The 13,349-nt window shown below is 40.0% G+C and overlaps 1 long non-coding RNA gene across 1 annotated transcript; it reads left to right on the forward strand.

The window, feature by feature from the left end:
• Window positions 1–2,104: 2,104 nt before the first annotated feature.
• Window positions 2,105–4,728, forward strand: LOC111265501 (uncharacterized). Its single transcript, XR_002683484.1, has 4 exons — window positions 2,105–2,238; window positions 2,640–2,796; window positions 3,442–3,547; window positions 3,874–4,728. It is a non-coding gene; the product is annotated as an uncharacterized LOC111265501 (long non-coding RNA).
• The last annotated feature ends 8,621 nt before the right edge of the window (window positions 4,729–13,349 follow it).

Raw genomic sequence — 13,349 nt, forward strand, 5'->3', positions numbered from 1 at the left:
GGACTACAATTTCTCTTTGCAATGATTCGAGATGTTCGTCTGTTTTGTCTACTTTTATGCCCCCGCCCCCTGCTCGTTCAGACCGCCTCGTGACAAGAGTCACGTAAGGATAATCAACGGTTGCGTTGTTATAATGGGGTACTGCTTTGTCATAGGCTCTACCTTGTCCCCACTATTACTTTTTTATCGCTCTCATGCATAAGATATGAATAGTTAAAATTACAACAATCTCTGAGCGTCTAGGTGGCGCCATTTTTAATCTTTACAGACGCAGCAGCTTTGTATTGACACTGGAAAAATACACGCGAGTGCTAACTCACTACATTCGTATGAGGATATAAAAAAACATAACGTTATATATATATCCGTTTGATGAGTCTTCTGCTCTTACGGGAAAGAGATTCCAGATATACATTTGCGGTTCCTTGTTAATCCGTCGTTAGTGCTTCCTTGTGGCGTTCACAAGGCGGTCTTTGAGTTGACTTATAGTATTTCCTCATTGCACTGAATCATTCACCTATCATCCCTTAAATTACAGATATACATAAGTATAAAGTTGTGCCATTTATGCAAAAATAAAGCTAAATGATACATTTTAGGCAAAATGTGTTGGTTAGCTGATGCAATAGTTCCAATCTGATGCTCTGTATACCAGATTTTCCTTCAGGGAATAACACTTGTGTAGTTCTCACCAATGTTTTTAAGTACTGCTATTTACTCAGAGACCACTTGTGTGAACTGTGTCCGAGACGCTAACATCGTTTATATATTTGGCGTATACTGCACTACCTTTGTCCTGAGATCAGTATCTGGGCCCAGGAATTAAAATATGTCTCTTCTGACTCGTATCAATCTGTACACCTATGACTTCAGTTCATTTTTTAATGAGTGTTCATGATAACCAGCAAGCGTGATCAGCTATCGATCTTCCCGTGGATTATTCGACTCACCGTTACATAGACTCCCTACCCTTTGTTTTCCAATATCCCGCCTCTAATTGAGGTCGCAAATAACGGTATATGCAACACGACCACGATTACCGCATGATTCTACTGTTTTCTGAAATACACATCCGTGACTGGGGTTGATAGCACGTAACTAATCAGATCGCATGGCCAAGGTACGTACTGCCTTAAGGTGGCAAAGAGTATTTCCCAGTGGGTCGTGGCTAAATCTGCTAGCTAACGGACTCACTGTCTGTGTATATGGCCGCTCGTTTTCGTTAGCATTCATACAAACATCGTTTGCAGAGCGATGCGTGGGTGGCGTTAATTGTTACTAATTAATTGAATTAATTAATCATTGAGTTATAGGATGGTAAGACGTGATCTCACTACTGTTCATTCAGCCCTTTAATCCGGCTGAGTATACAATAGGTAGGCTCAGTGGAGCAGATAAGCCTAGGTGGCACGGTAATCACATGTCTAACCACGATAGCAACGATCTACGGGTCTGTGATTCTTTGGATTTCTACCGTATTATTATTAATTTATACTTGAATGCCATCACTTCTACGTACACATAGTACGCTTTGTCCGTTCCTTAGTTATTATTAGGGTATTGAAGCTATATTTTAGTGTAACGCTCGAAACAAGTAGGCACACATAGAAAGGGCTATTACACCTGGCGTTAGTCGTCCAGGAAAAATATGGGCGTCTGGCACTCTACTCAGCTGATAGGTTATTGGGCACCAGCGTGAAAGCGACGCAAACGCGATGTGGAGTGTAGTATAGTTTGAGATGTACACACCTCTGCGTACGTTTGCTTGGCAATGTGTGCTTTCTAACTGTAGTTCCGAACTTCGAATGCACACATGGAGTATTTATATTATTAGATGTGAGAAAAGATCAACGACCAACTACGAGAGATCACGCTTAATATTTCTCATAGTTGCTTTAAAATCATTGTCCCTCATACTTATCTTAAAAGAGATAAATGTAAGGATCGTACACTTATAGCTGAATAAATGATAACGATCAAACAAAATCTGTTGCCGACACTTAGTAGAGTAGTGGTAGTAGTAGTACAGGTAGAGAAGAGGTTGCTGTGGAAAAGAGCAGCCGGTAAAATATCAATAATCAAAATAAATAGTCAGCACTGCTGATCCGCAACAGGTGATCATGTAGCCCCCATTGGTGTCGGCTAGGATTTCTATACGTATATATACGAAGAATGGTTATATGTCGGTGCCTGGTGGTTATTGCTTTCAGACGTGTGTAGTACTAAACAGCTCCACACGTATGTACAGAGTGTGCTTGTTTTTACATTTAAAAATCTTTAGTTGTCGATCAATTTCTATTGCCTGGCCATCAGCATACGTACACGGTGGATCTTGTCCAGCAGTACACTGCTAGTCGGTCCGGTCGAATCTGTTCTGGCCGAGCGGGCCTTCAGATTCATTGCAGACCCTTTTCTGTTACCGTGTTTCGCTATACCTATTGCCTCGTTTGTTAGTACTCCTATCCTCCTATTGGAGATCTCTCGATGCACTTAGTTGTCCTGCCTTACAAAGACCACTGTATAAGTCTAGCAATTTCATCGCTCTATTTTGACTAATCAGATATTCGATTGAGGTTCTTCTTCTCTCACGTACCTCAGCTTAAATGACTAACTGTGATTATCTTATTGCTATGCGTCAGTCATCTTCGGCTCGCATCACAATCGTGGCGTTTTGATGCTATTGAAGACCTATTACCTCGTCCCCGCTACTCTGCCACCTTAACAAGAAAGAACCTTAAATGTCAATGTTTAATGTAAACGTTCACGCACATTTATCCTCAAAATTCAACGTAAAACGTAAGAACTCAAAAAACGTAAGAACGAATTAAAATCACTGCAATACACACGATATGCCCTAGGTCATCTACGACTCCGTAATCTATTTTAACGTAGTATATTCCCATACTATAGTAACGTATCATTACAATATTCTGTTAGAGCTGTCTCACGGCTGTGATATTACGTCTTACGGTATAAACGGTAAACGACGTCAAAACGTATTGCTGTTACTATTCTAAAGCGGATTATTGAACATTGCGACGGGCGTTGGATATCCTCTATTAGCCAACAAAATGCCATGATATGAACTTCCCAGATCCCAGTCGTCTATCAGCAAGATGGATTCTAAGTATAATTATTATATTATTTGTATATTTAAGCGTCTTTTTAACTAGCAACCAGAAACGTCGTTGGAGTGCCTAGGGAGTTTGTATTGATCAAGTATATTATAAACTGTTCGATTATTATATTAAATCTATTCTAATTTTTAAATGCAATGCAGATACGGCAGTAGATCAGGTATAGTATTTAGGATCGTTATTCCTTATTATACACAAAGCGGCTGTGTCCGCGTTATGGCTGAAGATCTTTTAGATATTCTTAAAGACTGTAATGTTAAACTATTTTGTAAACTCTAATTTGTTTCACCTACTATTTACGTAGGGGGTGGCAGTAGACGGAACGTTCAGTTTAAGCAAAAAACTAAAAACCTGCGCACATACGTGGAAAGCATCGTTGAATACTCTAAGCTAACTTCAGATATTGAAACGTATGTATATAAATGTATCAGTGTAAGAAATAGGATAGGGCTAATTAGAATTTGGGAACAATTTGTGGATCATGTTAACGCTTTATAGAAAAATAGCCTTAGAGCTATAATTGTCGTTTTAGCTACCCAGAATTCTACGACTGTGTTTTTTATAAATGAAAGTAATACATTGTTATTCTTTCTAACGTTGTTTTGCAAACCATATTTTGAAGACGGTTTTTATCTTAACGACTTTGTTACTATGTGATGTTCTTGTCTACGCAGCTCTATTAACTAATGTATTTCTCATTAAAAGTCGATGTTTTCGTTACTACGTTTACGAACAGGACGCGATACCTGGTTAATGAAGCACGAGGATAAAGAGACTCTCCGGGGGCGAATGCTTTCTCTTCAAAAAAAAAGTGGGCAGTTACTGGAAGAAAAAAGACACGCAGAGGGAAAATAAACGAGAGACCTAGTCTGTTTGCATATCACCGCCTCGAGGGGGGTAGCCGAAGCATCATGCATATACTTAAAGAGGTTCAGGCGTAGAAGTGGACAAACGCAATCACCATATTGGGTGCTTCGGTTCGGTCTCGACCTTCTTGAACGAGAGACTCACCTAAATCTTGTGAAGACCACTTGAGAATTTTCTGAAGACTGAATTGACTCGAGCTCAAATGTTGCGGTGTTGTTATTATGATGGACGATAGCAATGCTTGCTCCAGCAAAGCAAAAATACTTTGCATATAATATAGTATGTTCTAAACTGGTCGCATTAGAGACAATTGAAAGAACTGGAGAAGTTCTATTTTAATCTAACTAGAGATGTGCTGCTTGCGCGAAAAGCTAGCACAATCTATCGGCGAAGTATTACTTAGACAAGATATGCTAGACGATTACATAATTCAAGTATTGCAAATCTAAAAGAAATAAAGTGGTTCTAGATGAATGGCAGCGAAATAAACTTAGACCATGAACTCCGTATAACGTCTGCCTCTAGGATTGCAATATCGGAGTTGCCTGCCAACTTAGTTGGTCTGTCTATTGGAAAACCTCTATGCTAACCTAACTGAGCTATGATCTGATGTAAACTGTCGTCGAAACACTTTTTTGAGAAAAGCTTGACTCGTCTTTGTATGAAGCTTATTGATTCAAGGTACATGGTGATATATTTTTTTAATAAACACATATGCCCTTAAGGAATGAAACGTTATTTGGATAGAGAGCTACCGATATCTATACTAAGCATTAAATGTCTACCGTTTATTGACTATTACCGTAAATGATTCCGCGGTTATATCTTTTCGCTTTCACCATAGCTTGAAAGTTCAGCATTATAAGCGCCACTCAGATGGGTACAGAGCGGAGCTTTGTCTGCTCTGACTAGCCAAGACTATTCCGCTAAGGGTACGATATCCACTTGAAAGTGTACAAGACTCCGCCAAGGCCGTCCCTTGGCCTTCCTACTCGCCGGCTGAACGAATGGAACAGTCCGATCGGAGGGCCCGCCTTTGTGGGACCCGTTAGGAGAGAGAACATCGAGGGAAAACTATGGGAAAGGGTAAACAACACGTGAAGACCACGCCGACAGTTCCCTGTTACAGACTGCCTTCAATGAGGAACTTGAGCAACAATAACAACAACAACAACAGAAGGAAGAATACAAAACACTGTTTTCAGTGCGTACAAAAACACACAGAGGCTATTTACCTCAATAGTCATATAGTAAAAAATTATTTACCAAGAACTTAGTCTATGCAGATTTTTTTCGTGGATTTATTCTAACCGATTAAGGTGATCTACATCCGATTCTACTAATGAGCAGTGAAGATCTAAGCTCCTCTCAGATCCTTAATCTCAGATCCAGAATATTATATTCTGCGACATCATATGTTTTAAGATCTTGGTACGTTGTACGTACAATTTCAGAGCATCGTTTGTAATTTGTATAGTCCCAAGATAATGCATTCAAAGTGCATAGCAGAACATTTTCCCCGTTTCTTTAAAGCATATGCCAGGACAGGTATCAGAGGAGGCCCATAAGAGAAGGCAGGTATGTAACGACTAAACTCCTTCCTATGTGGCTCTAACGCGCATAGCATGCGGTAAACAAGTCGTAAACAATGCAAGCCTTACGCATTCAGTCGCAGCTAAAAATACTAGGCTTTTACAAGTGAGTTCGGCAGGCTTTGAAAGTGGGTCCTTTTCGAAAGAATTGAGCTAGAATGACGTTTTTTGATACGTGTTACAAATAGACTCCTTTATTTTTTACACAGTCGTCCCAGCGCTCTGACAGCTTGTGGACAGTCAGGTATTTACCATTTGCGTTTCCGTAAATAATTTCTCTATCTATAGCGTTTCGAAGCGAATTGACTGTGGAATATAATTTTCCATTACTTTTCTTTTTGTAGCATGGAAAATCCATAACTACACGGACTTAGATCGAGAAAACATGCGGGTGGAAACCAAAGTTGAATATTTATTTTAATTAATTTTACGAAGTAAATGGAGCACGGCGGTTGGGTTTGGAGGTTGTCGACAAGTAATCAGACCGTATGCTTTCGATTACCGTAAAAACCTCAATGAGTTTCTTAGAGAACTCGAAATAACAGGCCGTATTTATTACTTTATTTTCGGTAAGCAAGTCATAATAGGGGGTGCTCCTGCTGCAAGCAAGTATTACTACCATTGCTACTGAATTCGATTTCCCTTCAAAACGACATCGTTGTTTCGCCGGGTTTTCCTAGCCCGATGGTACATATTGAATCATGCCTCCTCTACTGTGACCGGATGCTTGAGACGGTTTTTTTTGTTTAGAGAAAAATTGCGAATTGCCTCTGTAGATTGCAGGTGATATATACCATACGCATTCTCAACTAACCTGTAGTCGATTCACAAGAACTCCATTTTTACTCAGTTTCCCTATTTTCAGTATTTAGGTTATAATTATGTAACAGGTTTCATGTGAAGCGTTAGTTTTGTCCAACAGAGACCCTGTACTCTAAGCTCTGCGTGAATAGCCTACTTCATGCGGCAACGCGTTCTTATCCTTCGGACCCCATATTTGATTATATCCTCACTGGTTTTCAATAATTTCTGAACCATTTACGTACTGTGGTTTTGGCTCGAGACCTTTTCGGTTAATGTATTCACTAAATTTCTATAGCGTTGTGCCTTTCGAAGAACAAAAGCTTGACCGCTGAGCATTGATTTTTAAGATTAAAACATATTTTTTCTTCTTTTTTAAGATTAAAAGATTTTTTTGGAGCCCGCTGGAGGACGCTGAAGTCTTTAGAAAACCGGAGTAATTACCAGCCAAATTGCGTTTGCTAGCGACGTGTAATTCAAAAGTTATATAATTTTCAAGTCGCTTGTAACAGTCTAATCGTTTCACTTACGGGGGTCCGTTAGCGGACGACTACGTTTGTGTAAACTTAAAGAGTTAACGCCGAACACAGTTTCCAAAGCACGATCCCCCATTATCATAACCTCATGTGAGAAGCGAATAAAGTTACGAATATACTTGCACTTGCTTGCTTCCTAACTTCTAAGCTGGACAGAAATTTCCCGTCCTTTGTTACTAAATTTAATGTAGTTCTTTTGTATTCCTGCGATAACCGTTTTTCTAACGACGTTTTGAGTTCTTGATACGAATCAAGAATAGGGTACGAAAATGATTTCCCAATGAACAAACAATGGCCTCGAGTTCCAGTCAACTATCTGGCTCGTAGGAAGTGAGTCAGGCCCTCGTAACATCTGATGCCGAGCTGTTAAGATGTTGAGACGTTAGTCCTTAATTCTTTGTGAAATTCACAGAGCTTATGAGGTACGAGGCCCAAAGCACTTAAGGTGGTTAACAATGGTCGGGTAGCTGCAGCTAATTTCTACGTTGTTTGTCGGTCGTCTTTCCTTAAAAAGATTTTCGTATAGTTGTTATCAAATTCAGACGGTCGTACAGCGCAAAGGCCACGGATACCGTTTTCAAATTTTCTAAACCACGCTTGAGTACTACTTTTAGCAATAGCGTCGTTGCTGTACACAAGACAAATACTCCAGACCGTTTCGGAAGCGTTCTGGCTTCGACGAAATGCATGGTACGAAAGCTCTCGAAAATGCATTTTTTTTTTTCGCCTGAAATAAAAATGTTTAAAGACCTTTTTCCAGTTAAAATTGCACTCTCAATATAATACCGTTACAGCGGAGAGAGCGCGCTCGAACGGTCTGTCAGGATTCAATATATAAAAAATAGGAAAAATAATATTTTAAAAAGCGCGACGCCTTCATTTCCGATTTAATATATTTGAGACTATATTTTGGATATTATGCTTTCCTTATACCGTAAGTAGTAAATGTTGTACTACGGTAATAAATTTTAACTACCCGGTGAGTCTTTGCGCTTCTGATTCATCTATAATTCAAGCATCTAATCGCGGATATTGTGATGTTCGTTCAGGTACTGCACTGTCTAGTGTGTCACTTAAGTCTCTAGATAGCACCTTTTCGTTAAATACGTATATGAGCATTAGAAATTATATTCCAGGTTCTTTTGAACTTACTTTCCAGGCGCCTTTGAACTTACTCCTAGAAAACTTTGCTAATTTGGTCCACGTGACATCCAATAGTGTCACTTCCAAAATCGAATGAAGTCCTAATCACTATTCAAGTTCTATGGGGTACTTCCTTGAGAGCATTAATGTAGTTCTGGTACATTGTAGCTCTTTCATTTAAATACTTCTCAAATAATGGTTATTCTGATTTTCAATGCTTCTCTTAATAATCTTCTGGCCGGGAAGCGACATTTGCTTCCACTTGGTAGACTACGGAGATACGTCAACGCCCCAGAGATATTCTACTTCTGTTTAAATACCCTCTTTAAGATCTTTTTGGCTAACCAGGTGATTTTCAGCGGTTTTATCTGATGCAAAAGAGGAATTAATATTGAATGCCCTTTTTTATTGAAAAAAAAATCAAATGTATTGTTAATAAACTGTAACTCGTTATACGAAATAAGTATCCAGAGAATTTGAAGCCTCAGCCTTTCATCAAAAACAAAAAAAAAATATACATATATATATATATATACATACATACAGTTTTTAATAGTTTCCTTTTGGATGTTTTTTGCATCCAAATGTATATCTTCGCTCACTATCATACAATGAAAATTCAGGTGACGGAATTCTTAAATACAACTGGTAAATGTTGTCTCTTAGAGGAGCGCTTCAGCGCCCTTGTTTGAGACTTACAATTGAGATCTGAGACTTACAAGAACGACTCTCTTCCTGCGTGCTCGATGGTTTTCGATGAAAATCAGAGGAAACGTGACGTAAAAAAAGTTGTTCAAATCAAGTGACAATACCGTTAGGTTTTCCAGGAGAGAACTTTCTTTCACTTCCAATCAGTGGTATGATATAAGCTGTTCCACTTGCAGCAGATAACAAGAAGTGCTTGCGCTTCAGACGTCCAGAACTTGTAGGAAGATTAAGCCTTTTCTCTGTTGCTCGAGGAATATGTAAATTATATATTAGTAATAGTAATCATCATCATAATAGTATAGCTATTTATTACTAGGTCTCTGTCAGCACTTTTGTATGCTCGCTTTGTATACTTATGGGTTCCCAAAAACCCTAGAGTGTGGACTGTGACCGGGCATCCCATGTGGATATTGTTCATCAATTGCATTAGACAAAGAAAATTGTTTTGTCAACAACTCGTTTCCGCTTCAAGTCGGCTAAACAGCTCATCCGTTTTCGCTTTGTCCTGCTTACCTTCACAGGCAAACAAGAAGAACCCCAGCCTGTGTCTAGGATCAGAACAGCCCTTTGGGGCGACCTAATAGTCAAACTGATCACCACCCAAGCAACGAGGTTCAAGTTTGAAGAAGAACAGACTCTGAAAGAAGATTGTATTAGCTATCCGGAGCAGTACTGTGCATTGTAGATAAACGAACGGTCAAATGTTTCATAATCAATTACTAATTTTTCTTGAAGTTAGTTATTTTTTTCAGATTTGATGGCGGTAAACACAATCGGCTCACAATTTACTTGTACCTTCTACAACTCCCGTACTTTTTTTTTGTTCGTAGTATTTAGAATTCACACATAAATAAAGCGGTTTCTTTAAGAATCTCAAATTTTATTCAGCGTACATTTTCCATATCATCGACACCGTGTATTCTATCAACGCCAATGAGGCACAACGTATCAGCAAAGATCAGTAGTCATTATATCTTCCATTAAAGGTTGGTTAAGCTACATACGTGCATGCATATAGAGATCGTGCTTAATTTTTTTTTTCTTTTCTATATATCAAACACAAACGCAGCACAAAGTTACTATTAACGGGACATGTAGGTAGTTTTTCTTCAATGGAAGCAATCAAGCGATATCGACACTACTGCTGCTGGTGTCATAATGGTTAAAGTGTTTCGTTACATTTGAGTTCTTCTGAAGTGCATATTTGTAGGCTGTTCAATGGTTGCCATGCAACAAATAACAAAAGTGTAACTCAGACAAGTGTGGCTTGTCGTCTACCAGTATAGTATGGAAGGGAATAATTTTGGTGGCGGCACGGAAAATCCACGAATGCGTGATGGCCCCAAAGGAAATCCAATTAACACAATATTGACACAGGCCGGGACTGTCACCCTCTTTTTTTCTCATCGTTGATGGGTCTTCCGAAGGCATGCGGTGCTACTGCCACATGATGCTGGTCAAGCGTTTTGATCTGTTAGCTTTTCGTAGTACTGTGACCAGCACGACTAGCTTCGGGCTATTTGCAAAAGATCACCAGTGGGGTAGCACTAGCCATCGGTGGATGATCGCCTTCAGCGACACAGGAGCACCCGCCGAGCGCTCCTGCAGCGCGCTTGTCATCACTGGCCTAGTTGTACCTAAGCGTTCTTAGCCTCAACTAAGATGTTCATACCTAAACCAATAATAGATTGGCTTTGACTGGCGCCCATCCAGCTGTTATCGTAGTCGGACTAGCAAATGGAGCTGAAATACGTTCAAGATTGTCTCAGGAACCAAACGGTTAGGTTGCTCTGAGATATTCGCGCACTGGGGTCACGCTTCCCCCGCCCCTATACTGTTTTGTCATTGTAGCCATTGCCCGAGGCTTGCACGCTCCTTCAGCATTTCGTGCTGGTCTCGCGTTTTTTTGAGGGTATAACTCTCTCACCAAACTGACCCCACTTTGCTCATGAATATATGCAAGAGGTTGTCAAAGAAGTAGTGAGAACGAACTGTATGTGAATTCCGAGAACAACATGTGTATTCTTTATCGGTAGAAATACAAAAAATTCGGTGTAAGTCACACGTCCTCTAAATGTAATCATTGTGTTTTGAAATATGTTCTAAACATTTGAAAGCTGAAGACCAACAAGGGTTTTTTCCAAGTCTTCTTTTCCTATTATTTATTTTTTCTCAATTTCTTCAATTTCAAGGTTTTTCTCAATTTTTTTTTGAGGGCAGTTATAATGATATAAAGCGTATGACTTTTTTTTAAAATTAAATTTGAATCATTTGCCACTTATAAGTTATTTTTACCATTAACAGATTCACGACGGTTCCAGATACAGCCTCGTGACGATGGATAAAGATGTCTACATTTAGCAGGAGCAGTCACAAGCTGAGCATCGATGAATATACTGGGTCTTTCGTTTTTTACATCCACCACGCTCAATTTTTAATAAGAAATCTTACTACGAGCGAGGCTCTCGCTGGTTTCCTATAGTGAATAATTATCTGGTATATACAGTATTACACATCAAACCTCACGTCACGTAAGTTACGAATTCGGCCAATGTACGGTCGCGTTAATCGGACTCATGGAAATGAAATAAGATCAAAACAGCCAGTATCTATTTTGTCATGCAAAATTTCATTTATTCGCGTTTATTGGTACTCGTCAAAATTGTCATACATACAAGTCAACAAGATCATTTAAAACGTTTTGCGTCATACGGGTTGTACGGGTACTGTTGAATTCATAAAACTACTTTAAGAGATTTGTCAGATGTTCTAAAAATGATATCAGGAAGAAACGCATGGGGGTAGCATAATGTTTATCACAATTTCCCACGCATCTGGAGCAGCTATACATATGATTATGTTCATGAAAACTTGGTTTCTCGTCGAGTCTGTGATGGAAACCATACACGGCAAAGCGAATGACGACACATCTGCTTTTTCAGATCGTCTTTTTCTCATTGTACTCGAAGCAAATAAATCCCTATCGATGCCCGCGAATTTTTGCCCCAAGTTCTTGAGGTTAGTTTTAAAGGCTTCTGTTGCTGAGAGCCTAACGCGACAACATAGGCCTTCAGATCAGGTAAGTCTGCTAGGAGATATGCGAGACGATTTCGGGTCACTATCTGCAATTTCAGTACTCTGCAATGTAACTGTTCGATATTATCCACTGTTAGAAATGACGCACGTCCCATACGTTGCGATCGAAGTTACTTTTAGGTGAAATAAGTTGAGAACGATTGCAACGAGGACGTGTGACGAGGCAATTTAGTCGCCTATGCGGCCAGCACTTCTTTCCTGCATCCTTCGGTGACATGAACAATGAAACTTCTATTGTTCGTAGACAGGATCGTTCATAAGTACGGAAACCAGTTAACATAGACAAGAGGCAATTTGATGAAGTGCAAGGTGTCAATGGCCGCTGCCTTGCCTCTCCCCTAAACTTTATTGTCTCCAGTTTAGTCAGCCCCAAATTTAGTACTGCCGCATGAAGCGGGACTAAAAGTTTGCCGCACTTCGAACCTGTTTAACCCGTATATCACTATGCTGTTGACATACAAGGTAACATTGACCCTCTTATTTGGTCAGGAAGGCGCCTTAGCAAGATGAAGCATAAAAATGGGCTTACGTTGTCTTTTTAGGTCAGGCCAGAAGTCGTGTGAAACGCAGAAGCTCGACCACTTCGATGGTTATTCTGTACTTCTGTAGAATCGCAGCGAGAAGGTTGATCGCATTCGCCTCGGCCACCGTGGGCATAACCTTGTTCCTAAGCGCCGAATCGAAGGATGCCTTTCAGTCGATTAATAGCGCACATAGCGGATTGCGCAGCATAGCCAATGCTCTCTTGACGTCGTCCATAAGGATGCTGTACGCCGTTTCAATAGAACGTTTTCTTCGGAAGCCATGTTGCTACGTTGGGATAACGTGTCTGCTTTTTAAGTAGCTGCCCAGTTTCTTAGTCAACATAGCGGAAAGTAGCTTATCTTAAGTGCATTTTTCCGTCACGATGACGGTGCGGCTTGACCAGCCTTTCTTTCACGAATGACTAACAGAGTATTATCTGTTCACTAACCTGGGAGTGCACCAGTATATAAATCTTTATTCGACAGTGCAGTCCAGTACGGTATCAGCGCGGCAGTACATTTGAAATGCAGATCTTACTGGGACCGGCGATTTTGCAGTTGCGCAGGCACTGCATGAGTTCTCATTTTATGAAGCATTGTTAAAGGATATTGCATTTTATTGAAATCCCTTCTTTTCACACTGCGGCTAGAAGCGGTACTGCATCTGATATCTCTCCGAGAAGTGACCTGTGAGGACTGAGAGAGCTATGGCGTGAGCCGGCAAGATCCGTGCCGTGGTGCATTAGCCACTTGGACAGTATCGTATCAATTTTGCTATAGTGAAAATCTAATTAGAATGTGTCCAACACTTTTAAATATTCGTTGGATATTGCTTAAAGTCAGGTTTTAGTTTGTTTGAGGTCTGCCTTTAATAGTTAGGCCAGCCCCGGGTGAACCATGTGCACTCACTCGCTACAAATTCATAGCAATATTACTCTAGTTAAC

The sequence above is a fragment of the Varroa jacobsoni genome, unplaced genomic scaffold (genome assembly GCF_002532875.2).
Source record: "Varroa jacobsoni isolate VJ856 unplaced genomic scaffold, vjacob_1.0 scaffold_976, whole genome shotgun sequence".
NCBI lineage: Eukaryota > Metazoa > Arthropoda > Arachnida > Mesostigmata > Varroidae > Varroa > Varroa jacobsoni.